Genomic DNA, 16,772 nt, shown 5'->3' with positions numbered 1-16,772 from the left:
CTTGTAATAATAAGGATTTTCATTTTCGGCTAATCATATTGTCACGTACTCTCATCGATTTTCACAAATACCTAAATATTAATGAACTGAACACGAATGCACTGCACGTCATCTCTTGACTTTTTTTATCGACAGAGTAACAAAAACACCAACACTCGAAAACCACAGACAAAAATTCTCTTTGCAAATTCACAGATTATCTTCATATGGCCAAACATTGCTCTGATTGGCTGTTCCACAAAATCCAGTCGATGAAAGCCAGTAGCAATTAGAACGTGGCATATTCCTCAAAACCACTCAAGCAGGCAGCCATCACTTCCGGTCAGGTAGCCAGTTCAGTGCCAACTAACTGGATATCATGTTCTGTGTCATTCGGCCTTTAGCCAATGTCTCAACCAATCTATTTTTCTTTTCTTCATCCCTTCCAGCATTGCTCTTCTTTCATCAACTCTTTCCAACACAGTTTTATTTCTTACTTTGCATGTCATTTTTACGCGCTCCATTCTTCGCCGCCGCTACATTGCTAAAGCTTCACTTGCTTTTCTTAACTTAGTAGCTTCCAGGTGTCTGCGCCTTACAGCGTTACACTCACCAAAAACCCTTCATTAGTCAGTTGCTTGTTCAGTCCAATTAAAATTGAATGTTAGATCATAACGGAACTGTCTCCTTTTGGCAATTTTCTCGAGCCATCGAAGAGCAGCGTCACAGCGATTTGTTTTACAAATTCTGTTGACGGAGATTCGAAATCAGAGTTCCTAACTTCGCGGCACGTTACGCACCTTTACATTTGAATTTACTAATACATTTTCTGGACCAGGCCATCGGAGATTAATTCTCGGTTTGAGATTATGTCCACTTGATGCACAGATAGGCTAATCGAAACTGGGTCTACAGTTTAAAGTGGGATCCGAAGTACCCTTTGGCTTCACCGGGTATCGAACCCGGGACCCCTTACTTACCGGGCGACGACGGTGGCACCATAGGGTGGCACAAGTCTCGTACACTCTTATCTCGGAAATCTGAACAAGGCAAGAAGTAACTCAAGAGGTGTCGACAATGTAGGGCAAAATGCGGCTGCAGCTATAACAGTCGTTTGCAGCAGCGCGTCCTCCATTACTCCGCCCACTCGCTTTCTCCTCTTCTCTGCCGTTATACGCGGCATTCCTCCACAGATTCCTGAGACAGAGACCGGAAGAAGTAAGGAGGTGTATCCGGTTCGCCTTGATTTCCCTCTCGGTCTGACCTACAGGTCTAATCGCGGTAGACATTCAGTAACTCTACATTTTTTTTTGCGTGATTTTCGTCAGCTAGAGCAACTACGTCACACGACTGCACCGCGTCTGGAAACTCCCCCTTCCCCGCCCCCTCTAAATTAGGTTACAAGGCATACAAGCACCCTTGGTTGCAGCATGGCTTATCTCATCATGCATGCTGCACGTAATGCAATTCAATAAATTCTGCAGGCAGCTGCTGGTGAATGAGTCCAGGTTTCGTGACTGCCTCGAGAGCGAGAGAGATTTGAAAATTTTCACCAGTGGACACTTGACATTCAGGCCATATGTTTTCACCGGTGGATTTTTCCATCGATACCCAAAATGCAAATCATGTAGTTGTTTGAGTAATCTAATAAAAGTGCTCTAGTGCCTTCATAACTTGTACGTTCGTGTTCACGTGATATGAGTCGTCGTGCAAGGAAAATTTGCAGAAACTGAAATTCCGCAATATGCTGTGACCTTCTGCTTACACAAGGCTAAACGAAGGTGATTCGGCCTTCGATATAAACTAATGTTAGTGCAAATTAATGTCTAATCCATCATATAATCTGTGCATTGCAGTTTGGATGAAACTCTGTTCTTAATGTTTCTCTTAGGGTCCGGTAACGAAGGTATGTGAGCAAGACTTTATGACGGAGTGGTACGAAACCAAAGGTTCTAAGTTCGAAAACAGGAGCGTCCTCAGCGAGTAGATTTTTTCTAAGAGGAGGCCAAGTTCTGCTGCAAGCATGTGATGCACATCGCAAGGCTGGAAATATAATGTGGAAATTTTTCTACATATTAACACAGGTCCAAGTTGTGGCCAGATAAACTAATCGTGACTAGAACCTCAAAGTGGATGGAATCAAACACAGGACCCTTTGATTACAAGGCGATAACTTGAGTAGATTCTTGCGAAATCGAAGTAGATAATTCTGTAATTTGTATTAATACAGAAAGGGACAAACTTGAGAATCAATTTCCTCAAGCGAAACTGCCACAAACATGAGACATATTTGACTCTCCCTTTGTGTCTATCATTGAGCCGCGGTAGCTCAGTCGTTAGGGCGTCGAAGTACCATGCGAGAGACCCGGGTTCGTTCCTGGCGGGGGAGAACCGGGATTTTTTCCACCTGTTCAAGCGGCTCCGGCACCCACTCAACTTCGTATAAAGTGGCTACGTGGAGGAAACTCTGGAGGGCAAAGGCGGCCAGAGGCTTGGTGCTGATCACATCACCCCGACCTTCGGCCGTGATCAAGAAAGTGTGGGATCCTAACTCCACACCCCCTATATGCCTTCATGGCGTGGTGCAATGCACAGGGAAGCACTTTACTTTACCCTTTGTGTCTCTAAGTTAACGTCATTGCCTTGTAACCAACAAGCCCCTGATTTCATTCCAGTGTAGACTTATTTAAGTATCTAGTAAATCTATTTCCGATTAATGTATTTACGCCAAACTTTGATTTATTCTTTTACTGTCTGAAAATGATTGTTCGAACATGGTTCGTTGTAATACAATGTTCTCAATACTTTTTTTTAAAAAATACTTAGTCCTCCACTTTGGGAGGGTCATGTGTCCGTTCCGAAAAATCCGCCAGGAGGCACATTATACTACAACATTTGCGGCTGGTTTTAATTTTAGTTTCCTTACAGAACATAAATCCAAGCAGCAACAGTTTTTCTCATTTGGAAATACAACACTTCAAAACTAATAAAAATATGGCTACATTTGTTTATGTAAAAAATGCATTCTAGAACAGTGTAATTTAACAAAATTTCGGTAGGAGTCCGGGCCCACTAAGTCGATGGCTGGTTACGCCACGGTCCACGGCCATTTTCAAGGCTCTATATAAATAACGGAACGCAACACAAGCTTAACAACACACCAAAAGAAATACTTGCCAACGTGCAGCAGACTCGTGACCAGCTTGAAAAATACTGATCACGCGAGTTACATTGTATAAGTTAATAAAATCAAGGATGGAATTGGGAATTATTGATCCAAAATACTAAAAAAGAAAAACCTCAAGGAAGTCCTGTTTTACCGCGATCCCCACGAATCAAAAACAAAATGGAATACATCTTGCTTTGGGAAAGTATCCCCCCTTTCCACAGGTTTTGTTTTAACTTTTATTGTAGACGCGTTTCGTGACTTCCAATCTGGAACTTTTGGCAGAGAATCACACCGAACTGTGTCGGTGATTTTTGTTGTGGCTGCTGTCCGAGAGAAATCAATGGAAGATGTTACCAGTGGAGTCCAAAGGCACGCTCAGGAGTCAAAATATGAAATCCGCCGATTGAAAGGAATATATATTTAGAAGCTTATTTCTTCTATATAATAATTAGACCTGGGATTTTTAGGTTCTAAAAAATGTACTTTTAGGTTCCTAAAATAGGCTATAAAAATCCTAAAATAGGCTCTAAAAATCCTAAAATAGGTTCTAAAAATTCTAAAATATGTAGGTTCTAAAAATCCAAAAATATGTTCTAAAAATATTAAATTGGACTCAAAAAATCCTGAAGTTTGTTCCAAAAAACTTAAAATGGTTCAAAGTTCCTGAAAAATACTAATTAGGTACAATTGTTAAAAACAAAATTTCAAAGGTACCGTAAGAAATTTTGATAGATTATATATATATATATAACCATCAAATACTCATTTTCTAACCAAATTTTCATTTCTATGCATAATTTTCAAAATTATGCACTAAATATTGCAATACTAATACTTTTGCTGTTACCTAAAGATACTTATCGATATGATAAATGAATTGTGTATAATTTGATGCACAATACATAACGATCTTTTTAATATTATCCACAGACAAAACCCTGACTTTTACCTGTGAGGATCGATCATCTTATATGCTGAAAATGATCCTTGAACAGTAGCACAGTCAGTGGTGCAAATTTGAATGCTGAAACATTATATCCTAATGCGTGAATGCTAGAAAGCATCAAAAGTAAGCAAGACCACACGGATCAGAAGTTTGCACTTTGGACTGTGCAGGCAACAGTCGCACCAGACATTTTTGCTTTGTTTAGAACTTGATTAACATTATGGACTTAAGAGGGAGGGAAATAGACAGAGAGTATGTTTCAAACAAGGTAGTCATTGCATATTTTCGTTACCAGACAGAACAAATACTTCTGTGTGATGCAAAAATCCTGCAAAACCTTAACATATACAGGGTGTTTCAGAGCGACCCAGACACTACTTTTTCTCGAGAACGGGAGATCGTATCAAGTTGAAACAAAAAAATGCAACACTAAGTTGGGCCCAAAGAATCCGTAGAAAGTATTTGCAATAGCCCGAAAGCCATCCTTTGTGCCCCAGTCGTGCGATTTTCAAATGGGAAGGGTATGTTTGGAATGCAGATTCGGAAAAGCGGGGAAAAAATACGATTGTCATATGAAACATTTGTCTGTACCACCTACCGTTTTCAGTGTAGAAAATGGTTTTGCAAAAAAAGGAAGGTGAGCCAAATGGAGTATACCGAACTTAACAATTAAGATAAGTGCAGCAACATAACAGTTTCGGAAAGTGCAGGACACAAGCTTTCCAACGATATGCCACATGATGACTGCGGGACTAAAAAAGGATGAAACCGCGTGACCCAAAAAAGGGGGTCTAAAGTTAGGGAAGCACTCGAAAATTTCAAATGGCAAAGGGGGTCGAGTAATACTTCGTTTTAAAGGTCACAGAAAACGTGAAAAAGATGCGAACATGATTTTGTAATCCACTGCCCGGTTTCAAAATGGCGACCAAAACAATTCTGATCCCTGAAATTGGTGTTCCAAAGTGAGCTGCAACTTTGACCGTTCTCGGTCATTTTTTTGTTTCAACTTGATACGATCTCCCGTTCTCGAGAAAAAGGTAGTGTCTGGGTCGCTCTGAAACACCTTTAAAAGGTTTGATTTCGGCGCAAAAACCTAAAATAGGTTCCAACAAGCAAAATAGGTTATCTTAGGCACTATAAAACTTCATCATTTGTTGCGTTTCTTGATGCTTATTTACCTGCAAAGGAAAAAATAGGTTAAAAACCTAAAACCCGAGGTCTATAATAATTCAGATTGTGTGTGTGCGTGTGTGTGTGATTGGCGTATTGAAAAGGATTGTCGAGCGTTTGAAGCTCTCTCACCAAACAAACTTATTAATTAAATCATAGAATATACTTTGTTTTTAAAAAATACGTCATCGGTCTAATTGGAACATGATCCATTAATGATACTAACAGCAAATGTACAAGAATAGAGGAGAGCATTATACAAGGATGAGCATAATTAGCTGACGGTTTAAAAATAGCAGAAATGAAACGAACACGTAAAGAATATTTTTTACACTTGTTGGAGATTAATTCAAACAACACAAAAACTGATAGGAAACAAAAGTAATGTCTTTCAAGTGGTCGCCTTCTGATGCTACACAGTTTTAGACAACTAAGTATTTTTCTTAAGTTTAACACCACACGCTTCAAGTCATCCTTCCCAATACTTGGGCCTCCCAGATGGCGTAATGGTAGCGTCGTTGACTTGTAATCAAGGGATCCCTGGTTCGATAGCCGGTGGAGGCACATAATGGTTCGGATCCCACTTTAAACTGTAGGCCCAGTCCTGATTAGCATATCTGTGCATAAAATGGACTTAAACAAAATCTCCTGCTCCTTCCCAATACTCTCCACTACTAGCTCGAAAATACTCCAATACTGTGTAGCATCACAAGGTGATGCTTCAAAAACATTGTTTTTGGTTACTATTAGCTTGTGTGCGTGTCTATGTTGTTTGAATTAATCTCCAACAAGTGTAAAACTTATTCCATTCACATAATATGCTCCAGTGAAACGTATTCGTTTAATTTCTGCAATTTGAAACCGTCGGCTCATCTCTGTATACTCGTAACTCAACTATCATCATCTAATGCACTCCTACGTGTTTTTCAAACTTACTATGCCTCGTGATTGAATATACTAGAGGCGCGGATGTCCGATTGGTAGAGCGTCTGACTGCCACAGGAAAGACCCGAGTTAGATTCCGAGATGGGTGATTTCAGATGAGAAATTATCCAGCAATGTCTGCAAGGGGAGGCTCTGGGGTTCACCCAGCCTCTAATAAATGGTACCGCGAGGTGAAGGCAGCATTTGTGATGCTGACCACATCATCTCCACAAATGACAGAGATGGTGAATTATTTAATACAACTCAGTCACGTCAGACAAGTATACGTAATCCAATGTCACAAAGAGCTTAAAAAAAATTCGAAATAGGCAACATAGACTACGCAACAAACGAAGAAGTAAAGACACTTGTTTCTTTATACGTGAATTGAATACATACACAGTGTGCATATAAATTCGTGTTCTGTTTATACGTATACCTACTTACTATACACACACACACATATACCTAGGTATATTTGTGTGCGTGTGTGTATGTGTGTGCATAAATATAAACCTAACCAACTAACACACTGCAACATGGCGTGAAGGAGAAGGTGAGGTGATGCGATCAGCACCATGATCCGGTCGCTTTTACCCCAAGGATTGTTCTCAGGTATCCATTTATTACCCCAGAACCTCTTCGAGTAGAGGCATGCTGAAAGAGTTCCCACCTGAACTCATCCGCTACGGATTTTAAATTCAGGTCTCCGTGGCAGTTAGACGTCCTACCGGGACATCATCTTCGCAAATGGCGTGAAAACGACGAAGACAAGAATAATACACATAGTCCGTGCCTCCGCGTCGAGCAGTATTGGCGATTCCACGACCATTAAGCCCTGCTCACGTGCCTATTCCGAAGAGTGCAATAACACCACTTTCGGATCTAATTCAGTTCCGGTGCAGATGAGACGGAGGCGTCCTAATTGCGTGACACTTCGCTGTTAGATTCCATCTGTTTTGCATTGCGTGAGTTGACGGACGGCCCGTGACAAGGGGTGATCTCTCCTCCAGCTGTGCAATGAATTCTATCGGTATGTATCCCCTCTCTCTCGGGAATCGATTCCAGGACGATATCGTTCGCAATTAGCTCCTCCGTAGCAAAATTCATCTGCTAACCCTTTGATAATACGAGGGGAAGTCAGTAAATAGGTCACAAACTGATGTGTGATAGCTGAAAATTGATTGATTGAGTTGGTGTTTTAAGTCCACTTTATGCACAGTAAGGCTAATCGGGACCGGACCTATAGTTTAAAGTGGGATCCGAGCCACTATCTACCTCCACCGGGGATCGAACGTGGGACCCCTTGATTACAAAGCGACGACGCTAGATAGCTGTAAAAATTAGTGGGTAGTTTCTAAGAGTGTCAATAGGTGGCAGCACAATCCAGCCGCATTTTTAAATGGCGCCGTGCTTGAGTAGTGTACGTTAGAAGAGCAGTGTGCTGTTGTGAGTTTTTTTGGGGGCAAAACGGCTTTCTGCAAAGAATGTTCATAAGGAAATGCTTTCTGTTTAGGGTGAGAAGTGTTTTTCGCGTAAAGCGGTGCACTATTGGATTGATAAATGCCACTGTTTGGCTGGGACAGCAGCCATGCAACAGGTTCTTGGGGGGGGGGGGGCACTGATGTAGCAATGGGATAAATGTATCAATGTTGGTGGATATTATGTTGAAAAATGAAAATGCTTTTCAAATCAGTATCTCACTTAGTATTTTTTAATAAACGTTTGTGACCTACTTACTGACTTACCCTCGTAGATAATACATTGCACCCTGAGAATTTTCATCTAAAATGCTTGGCCTCCAGAACTTATGGGGTGAACGTTTAATCCATTTTTTTGTAATCCTCCACACAGTGCTCGAAGTGAGGGAGGCAATCAGGTGAATGGTACCCCTTCCCCCACTAGCAGAATTTTTCGCAAAGCGATCCCCTTGCTAACCCCAAGGCTCGACCAAACGTAACCCTAGTTAACATTTTCCACTTCAGGCGCTGCACACAGACCAAAAACAGGGTCAATTAACTAAAGAGTGTGCAAATCGCGTGACTTTAGTAACACCACAGACTTTTGTCTGTGGTAACACACTTAGATGTTTTAGAGACCATCATTTCGGGCGGCCCTTAAATGTGAAAAAAAATTGTGAATGTTTGTTGTAATCCAATTTATGATCTGATAGACTAATCGCGACTGGATCTATAGAGTTTAAAGTGGAATCAGAATTACTATGCCTTGTGCTTCTACCGAGGTTCAAATTCAGGAAACCTTGATTACAAACGTTAATTCTACTACACACTCAAAAAATGTCAACTTCTCTTCTAGGGTTTTTGCTCTCTTGCGAAAGAAGCTCTGGCGACTGCACTTGGACTGGATTTCATTTCATTTTTGGTATTTATCGTCGCTTTTCTGCTACTTTAGGGTGATCACGACGATGAGGATGAGAGAAGATATGATTAAATTGATGAAGGGACACTAACAAAGAACGCCCATGCCCAGGCCGGGATTCGAACCCGGGACCTATGGCGGGACTCAGACTGGACTGCAAGGGTAACATTATATCCTTACCTACCCTTTAACTTCGGTAATCTAGTTGGTAGGGTGTCTAACTGCCATGCGGGAGACAAGGGTTCAATTGCAGGAGTGGCATAAAGCGGCTCTAGGGTTCACCCAGCCTCAAATAAATGAGTACCTGGGGGTAACCTTGGAGGTTGGAGCGTGTTGATTACATCACCTCCAAAATGGCAGAGATCGAAGAATGTGCGTGGCCCTCATCCCCGTATAGTACTGTGCAAAGTGCACGGGGAACTTTTCCTTACCTACCTTTACTCTTAACTTTGATTCTCCTGAGAATCATCGGACGGGTGAACAATCGCTTGTTGTGTTGCGATGAAAGGAGGCAAAATATTGGTTCCAGATAAACCCCACCCCCTTCCTGCTTTCGACAAGCAAGTTTTATATAACAGGCACGCGACGCGACTGGTACAGGACGATATCCGGCGTCAACCGAATCCAAAGTATTATTGACCCATATATTTAGAAGAGAGGACGCAAATCGATTTTATTTACAAACTGATTCCGTGGCATTCGCTCGCTTGCAGACTGATTCCGTGGCATTCGCTCGCTTGCAGGTGTGCCATACACTGAAGTTCTACAATGTAGTTTTGTACCCTTCTGTACACCCAACAGCAAAAGTAATAGTAGACGAACTGCCGATAACAATTTCCATCCAATCTGTTTTAAACAACGTGACGAATACGAAAACTTCAATAAGCAGAGAACAACACCTGCTTCGCATCAACAGAATTCCATTCCTTAGAGCAAAACAAGGAGAGGAATAAAATATAATGATAATAGCGATGGACAATTTGTCTATTATTATCTTTGCTTTACCATTAGCTGTAGCTGCACCACTGTAGGGAACTACTGCCCCAGGTGGAACAGTGAAAATGGTCAATATCAGCGATATTGAATAGAAATAAGACGGAAAACCAACGGGGAAAAATAGGCGATACGCAAAGTGTTAGAAGAAAAGCTCTTGCTCGTTGAGGTAAATGACCCGGTGAATGATACCCCTTTAGGTGTTCAAATAAGAAGATCGACGCCCCTAGCTTCTGAACATAACGACATGCTTACCATGGAAACAAAGGAATGAAAATGGTCATTAAGTTATGTTGACGTAACAAGCTAGACCGTTGAGTATGTCTATACACAAAGTTGAATGACGGAAGTCATTCAATATTCAACTTCTACACCAATATTTACCAAAAAATGCTTGCTTCAGCTCTATTGCCCACTCTCTTCCTCCAGAGCACAGAAATTATGGCTTCAAGATGGACGTTGCTTCCCTGTTTAAAGTAATTGCAACGTAAACACAAATATATGAAGCGATTGCACTCATAAAGACCTGTCTGGGAAAGCAAAGAACGAAGCAGTTGCCATTGCCTCTTCTCCTTCAACATCTGACAATGGAAAATGGTTCTTTCATGAAGTGAGTAATGCGAATGTTCGCTGATCAGCTTAAGAAAATATGTCGTGAAATTAAACAAAAGTAAGCAGTTTATACACATTTTTAAGTACAAAACGTTTCATCAAGCCATGCCATACTTGTTTCAGGCCAAACATGAATTTAATATGTTATTATAAGTGGCACGAATGTGAGAGGAAAGAGGAGTTTACAGGTTTCTTGTTGGGAAACCTGATGGTAAGAGACCTGTAGAAAGGCCAAGACGAAGATGGAGGGACAACGTTGATATGGACCTAAGGGAAATCGGTAGGGATGGAAAAGAGTATATAGATCTTGCTCAAGATAGGGAAAGATGGAAGGCCTGTGTTGCTGCAGCCATGAACCTTCGGGTTTAAGAAGGCTAGAGAGAGAGTTAGTTAGTTAGTTAGTTAATTATAAGTTACTAAGTGAGGTAAATGGAAGGGCCATAATAAGTGTTTTTAAAACAAATTTTCTCTTTTAATGCATGAATATGTAAATTTTCTGTGTGGCGGCCGTCTTAATTGATTGATTGATTTGGTATATTTCACTTCGCTTTTCTTCCATTTTTGGCTAATCGCGAAGATGAGGATGAGTGATGATACAATGAAATTGATGAAGGGACATTCAAAAACCCAGTCCAAGATTCGAACGCGGGACCTCTGGCGTCGTAGCGCGCTGTGATAACCACTCCGTCACGAAGGCCGGCTCCAATAAGGTTAACAGAGATGCATTGAATATGCGCTTAAAAGCATCTAATTTTGTAAATATTATTTCTGTCATTTGGAGACAGTCAGAAAAGGTCTTCTTGCACCACCTTTCCTTGGGTTGCATCGCTGCAGAGAAATGCTATCTTCATTCAGAAAAAGGGCCCATGGTGAATTAAAAAGTTTAATACCCCTGACTTAATTGTAAATCATTGTTGATCGTGGCAATTGTCTTCGTTACAATGCCTTGGGTTAAAGATATTAATAGAGGTTCAGTGCAAGTAAGTTTGAGTTTTAAAGGTAAAATTAGGCCTCCATGTTTTCCTCTGAACGGTAAGATGGTAATTTCGTAGTCAAACTCTACTTGCTCAAGCACCCTCGCTTCCAAAGAAAGGAAATGCAGCAACTTGCTGTGAATATCACGGAATGCACTGCCGTGTTCAGTATTTGATCAGTCGATGCGTGCCTCGATGGCTAAAATCGTGACCTCTGGCACTAATGAGGTTTTGTGGGAGTGTTTTTCGAGAAGTTCCTTGCGAGCGAAAAGCAGGGAAAACAATCACACGAGACGCAGAAAGAGGAAATGTTTCTGTTTTACACGAAACCTACCTGGCGTTATCTTCAACATCTGATCGAGGGGTCTGCTTCGCCAAATGCGAGATCGAAAGTGGGCTTTGCGTTTACGTCAAGGTGATGCTCTCCGACATGTGGATGCGGAAGTTGTCCACCATGAACATCGGGAGGGGAGGTTCGGGTCCGTAACCCCCTGGAAATTGGCATCGTTCATATGAAGTTACAGAAAAGGAGAAAGCTTGTTGATTGATTGATTTGCTTCAATTTTTCTTTTCGGTTTTTATGCCACTTTTGGCTAATTTGCGAAGATTGGGATGAGTGATATGATGAAATTGATGAATGGACACTCGAAAACATACGCCCAGGCCAGGATTTGAACCCTAGACAGCTGGCGCCGTAGCGCGCTGTGCTAACCACTCCGCCACGGGGGCCGGTAGGAAGAAAGCTTGTTGTTTATTAATAGCAGAAATAAAGTTCATTTGTTACTATTCGAACACAATAACCACAATAAAAAAAGTCATTAGATAGAAAATTATGTAAACTACAGGAACCTGGTTACATTTTCATATGCGATTCAGAGGCACCGACTTGAAAATATTAATTGGGGGTGGGGGTGGGGGTGAGAATGTAGCCGTGCGTGTTGCAAGTCTTTGACTTGGCACGGAAGGAGCAGTAAGATATTAAGGTTGCTTGTTTCATTAGTATGCCCTCGTATTGCAAGCCCCTGTACTGCTAAGTAACAGATGAGAATATGATTTTTAGTAAGCAAGCACGGCTTTCTTATTTTTTAACTTGGCTCAGATATAGAAAGTATCAGAGTTATCAGTTACTCTATTAGTGGTGCATACTCCACATCAATGCGTACCTTCAGATTGGATTGCTTGAAAAATTTTCAGTGGGAAAGAGGTAAAGAAATTTCAGCCATTTCTTAAATCATCACATAACAGAGTAACTCGGCGACTTGAACTACCCCTCACAATTCTAAATTTCTTATACTTATATATCATTAGTAACTAATGTCACTAATTTTTAATGTACTTAAGCAAGAGAGGAAAATGACTGAGTTAACGTTTCTTTTTTAACTCCTTTTAACGCTTGTCACTCCATGCTGTTACATATTCATCCAAATCCGGCAGAGGAGTTACATGGTTTTGAAATGTGAATAACACACCTAATTTTCAAAGGTACAGAAATGTATTACTACCAGGCGCGGTTGGCCCTATAGCGCACAGGATCAGTGAACCCCCAGTAATATACGATAATCACCTCGAGAATGAACAATGAACAATGTCTTTAAATTTTCACATTATTTCGCTAAAAATTCTACACAATAAGTCATGTATTTGTGCTCGTAACACGGCGAACTCTCTTGCTGAGAAGAAGAAACCGCGAATCGGCCGCCCTGATACAGACCCTCAGTTGAACCCCCACAGGACAGCTCGTGCCATTGTGAAAGCTTCGTGCGGGAGCAGAAGCGCGAGGAGGGTATAGGACAAAATACATGGGAGATGAGATTTGCAGAACCTATGTTCAACCCTACGGTCATGCGCAGTTCGTTCTCTCGCAGAAGGCGCGGGACAAGGCTCCTTTCTCGCTGCTTCCTCCCTTCCAGTGTTGCTGCGTGCGGTTCAAGTTTGAAGCGCACACATTACATATTCAATCTTCTCTTGTATCATTTTTGCACCGAACTTCTTGGAATAAATGCAAGATTGTGTCAGAGATGGATGAGTGGAAACAAATAGAAGCTGGAATTAGATGCGATGAATTAAAATAAAGGAGATACATTACCAAAATACCTTGTGCATGCATTCAGAGGTTTTTCCTTAAAGGTGGAAACACTTCGGGTTCGCGAAAGAGAAAGAATGGCGCGAAGACGTGACTCGCTGTCGCTCGGTGTCAAAGTCTCAAGTTTTTTAGTTTTTGAAGTGCTTGGATACTTGTTGGAAAGTATTAAGTGATGCTGCGAGTGAAACGAGGGATGGACTTTACCTAGGTTATGTCATTTGATGCAGTGTACGCGTTGCTGTCCGCGCAGGTAAGAAATGACCGATAGAAATGCACATAATTAACGTAAACAAACTTCCTTGTCCACTGAAAAAAAGCGTGTGCTGGTCGACCAGCCCCAAATTTGAACAAACCTGTCGCGTATAAATGAAAGGGCCTCAGGTTCGATTTCTAGTATGCGCATGCCATTAGTTGCCATTTCCCTTTAACAAATGTAGGACCAGTTCTGATTAGTCAGCATGGACGTCCGGAAGGGGAAAAGGGGGCCGCCCCCCCATGGAAATTGAATGTAAACCAAAAATTATATATTACACGCATATAATTTAATTTCAGTCACAGTAATTTTTGGTAATTATTATAAAAGCGTTGCAGTAACTTTAGACTGAAGGAGTGTTTTTTGCTCCTCGTGGGGAAAAAATATATTACTTGCCCCTACTTGAGGATGTCCATGATATTCCAACAAAACTCAACTTTTTTCATAAAGGCACAATTTATTGTAGTTTCAGCCCTAAATTTATTCGCACACCCCTACAACAAAACCTTATACTCCCAGATAAAAAGAATTCTTGACAAAGCTTTTAAACCCTCCCCCATCCTTTTGTTGGGCGAAGGAAGTATATTTTGCGGAAAGTGAATATATGTCACATCACTTCAGTGAACCCCCGGGTAAATAATGCACGAGCCGCGCCTGATTACTACAGAAATACAGGTTATTGTATGCCATTTTTATTTACCACGACAGTTTGTGCAAAAAAAAATGATGCCTTCAATTTACTTCTATACACATTCGAAGGCCTTTTTCCTTTCCTTTTAAATGACCTACGTAAAATCTTGAGTCAGCGCTTTGTCCGTTTGAACAATTGAAAGAAATTGAAATAAACAATCGGCGATCCGGTGAGAAGTTGGTAGCCTGCTTAACTGTTTGTCAGCCCAGTAAGCATGGAGCCCTGGAATGTGCAACATAGAGCGTTTGTTGTGGAGGGATTCTTCAAGACTGGAGAATCTGTATTGAAAACTCAGCGTCATTTTCATGTGGCACACCATAGGCGTGTACCAAGCTGCAACACTATCCTCACGTGGGTGCAGAACTTCAGATTGACAGCATCAGCTTTGAATAGGTCACCACCTGGCCATGTTGGAACCCATGGCGTGCCACATGCGTTTTCAATACAGATTCTCCCAGTCTTGAAGAATCCCTCCACAACAAACGCTCGATGTTGCACATTCCAGGGCTCCATGATTACTTGGCTGACAAACAGTTAAGCAGGCCACCAACTTCTCACCGGATCGCCGATTGTTGATTTGAATTTCTTTCAATATTACAAACGGACAAAGCCTTGACTCAAGATCTTACGTAGGTCATTTGAATGGAAAGGAAAAAGACCTTCGATTGTGTATAGAAGTAAATTGAAGGCATTATTTTTTTTACACGAACTGTCCTGGTAAATAAAAATGGCATACAATAACCTGTATTTCTGTAGTAATACATTTCTGTACCTTTGAAAATTAAGTGTGTTATTCACATTTCAAAACCATCTAACTCCTTTGCCGGACCCTGTATTTAGGTAACGGTTCCGATTGTTTTATGTTTGTTCTTTTCAAATTCTGCTAGTAGAAAGACTAATTATCGTAAAATTTTGGAAATCATTGTCACACGATATTTGAACCTACTTTAAAGTAATGAGCACTGTTTGGATTCGCAAAAAGTTATTTATGTTGGAGAAAAAACTTTAAAATTACCTTACGCAAGCATGCGCTCTTCCCTTGGACAAGTGACAGTGAGTATCGTAGACTAGTGGGAATGAATGTAGAAGTAAATCGGAACCTTGCATTTAGGCACCTTATTTTAATGCTAAGAGAGCCAAACCAGATCTGCCTAATCTAACCACGAAAGCATATATTGAACAAAATCTTAAGTAATCGCTAAAACTCCGCAGTATGTGTTAACAGACGTAAATCGAAATCGAACCATGCAAAAATTGCATTCGTAGGAGGATTTCCCCGATGTCGACGGGGCAAATTGCCTAAGTGCTGAAGCAACCACAAATCTTAACATCATTTCCTTACCTAAAGTAGGCTTTTCCTCTGGCGGATACAAGCAATCCATAACCTCCCCCTACAAATATCTTTCTGAATATCCTCCTTACTCAAAATAACGTAATCACTTCAAATGATATATTCGTCGACCGTCAGCATAGATGTTGCCAGGAGATTATTTTCGGAGGGTCCAAGTTGAATGCCTCTTATGCATATATTAGTTATTTGAGAATCTCTAACAGCTGGAAATGGAAAATGACCAATAAGGCAGGTAGGTGTTCCGCCCCCCCCTCCCCCCTTTCCAGTTACGCTTAGCGAGATGGCATATACCGTATTCAATGCGTCACGCATGCAACAGGTTCGACCATGTGTTGAACAAATAATTAAGATACAAATTAAAAAAAGTAATCGTAATTGCGAAATATATTAGGTCTCCCATAAAGTTTTCCAGTATATTATGAACAATAAGTGCAATTAACTTACATACCTACAAAACTTACCGTTGCAGCAGGAAATCACAAGTATCGCACGTCCAAACTATCAGATTCTCATACCCGCACTGACGTTTTCACAATTTTTTAAGTGTGGGGACACCTATTACGTAACTTCCTTTCGCGAATGTGGAATTCAAGCCCATGCCCAACGCCAGCAATTGTCACACGGTGTAACAGAAGCGTCAAGCGAGAAGGCCTTGCAACCACGGAATGCATCAAGCAGCTTCATGAGGCTAGAATAAGTACTGGGTATTCACGTGGAGACTAGCCATTAGTGCTGACCTCTGCTGGCCAGGAGAAATACTCGCCACGTGAATCGATATAACGACTTACTGCCTCGATTCCCGCAACCAGGTTCCCTTGAGGCGTATTTTAGGTTGCGCGATGAATAAGTATTAAAAATAACTTTCTCATCGTGTTCCGTTGTTGATTTGGTTTATTTTACTTCGCTTTTCTGCTACTTTTGGCTAATCGCAACGATGAGTGATGACATGGTCGTATTTAGAGGGGGGTTTCTAGGGTTGAAACCCCCCCGAAACTTCTGACATGTTGGATTAATTGATGTTCAGAAACCAAAATCTATAACAAATTTTCATTTTTTTTCGAAGCATCACAAAAATACAAGGAGACAATGTTGAAACGATCGAGCTAGAATTTTTATACATTTGGAATTCTGAAAGTTGAGTGAAACAGGATTTATTATCGGAATCGCAGCCCACCGGCGACCCCTCCTTTTTCATTCCTGCTTTCATCTTTCCAGTGTTGTTCCTGCGTCACAAGGAATATAGACTGA

General features: G+C 41.1%; 1 protein-coding gene across 3 annotated transcripts in view; it reads right to left on the bottom strand.

Moving 5' to 3' along the window:
- The window catches only part of LOC145988830 (uncharacterized), a 197,324-nt gene extending 181,143 nt beyond the window's left edge, over positions 1-16,181 (bottom strand). For all 3 annotated transcript variants that reach the window (XM_083124045.1, XM_083124048.1, XM_083124046.1), the window contains exon 1: positions 15,986-16,181. The gene's annotated coding sequence lies outside the window, so the exon portion shown is untranslated. The remainder of the gene's footprint in view (positions 1-15,985) is intronic.
- Between the last annotated feature and the right edge of the window lie 591 nt (positions 16,182-16,772).

The sequence above is a fragment of the Lepisma saccharinum genome, chromosome 6 (genome assembly GCF_977018435.1).
Source record: "Lepisma saccharinum chromosome 6, izLepSacc3.1, whole genome shotgun sequence".
In the NCBI taxonomy this organism is placed as follows: domain Eukaryota; kingdom Metazoa; phylum Arthropoda; class Insecta; order Zygentoma; family Lepismatidae; genus Lepisma; species Lepisma saccharinum.
The sequence above is the reverse complement of the archived record's forward strand: the minus strand, read 5'-3'. Positions and strand labels throughout refer to the sequence as shown.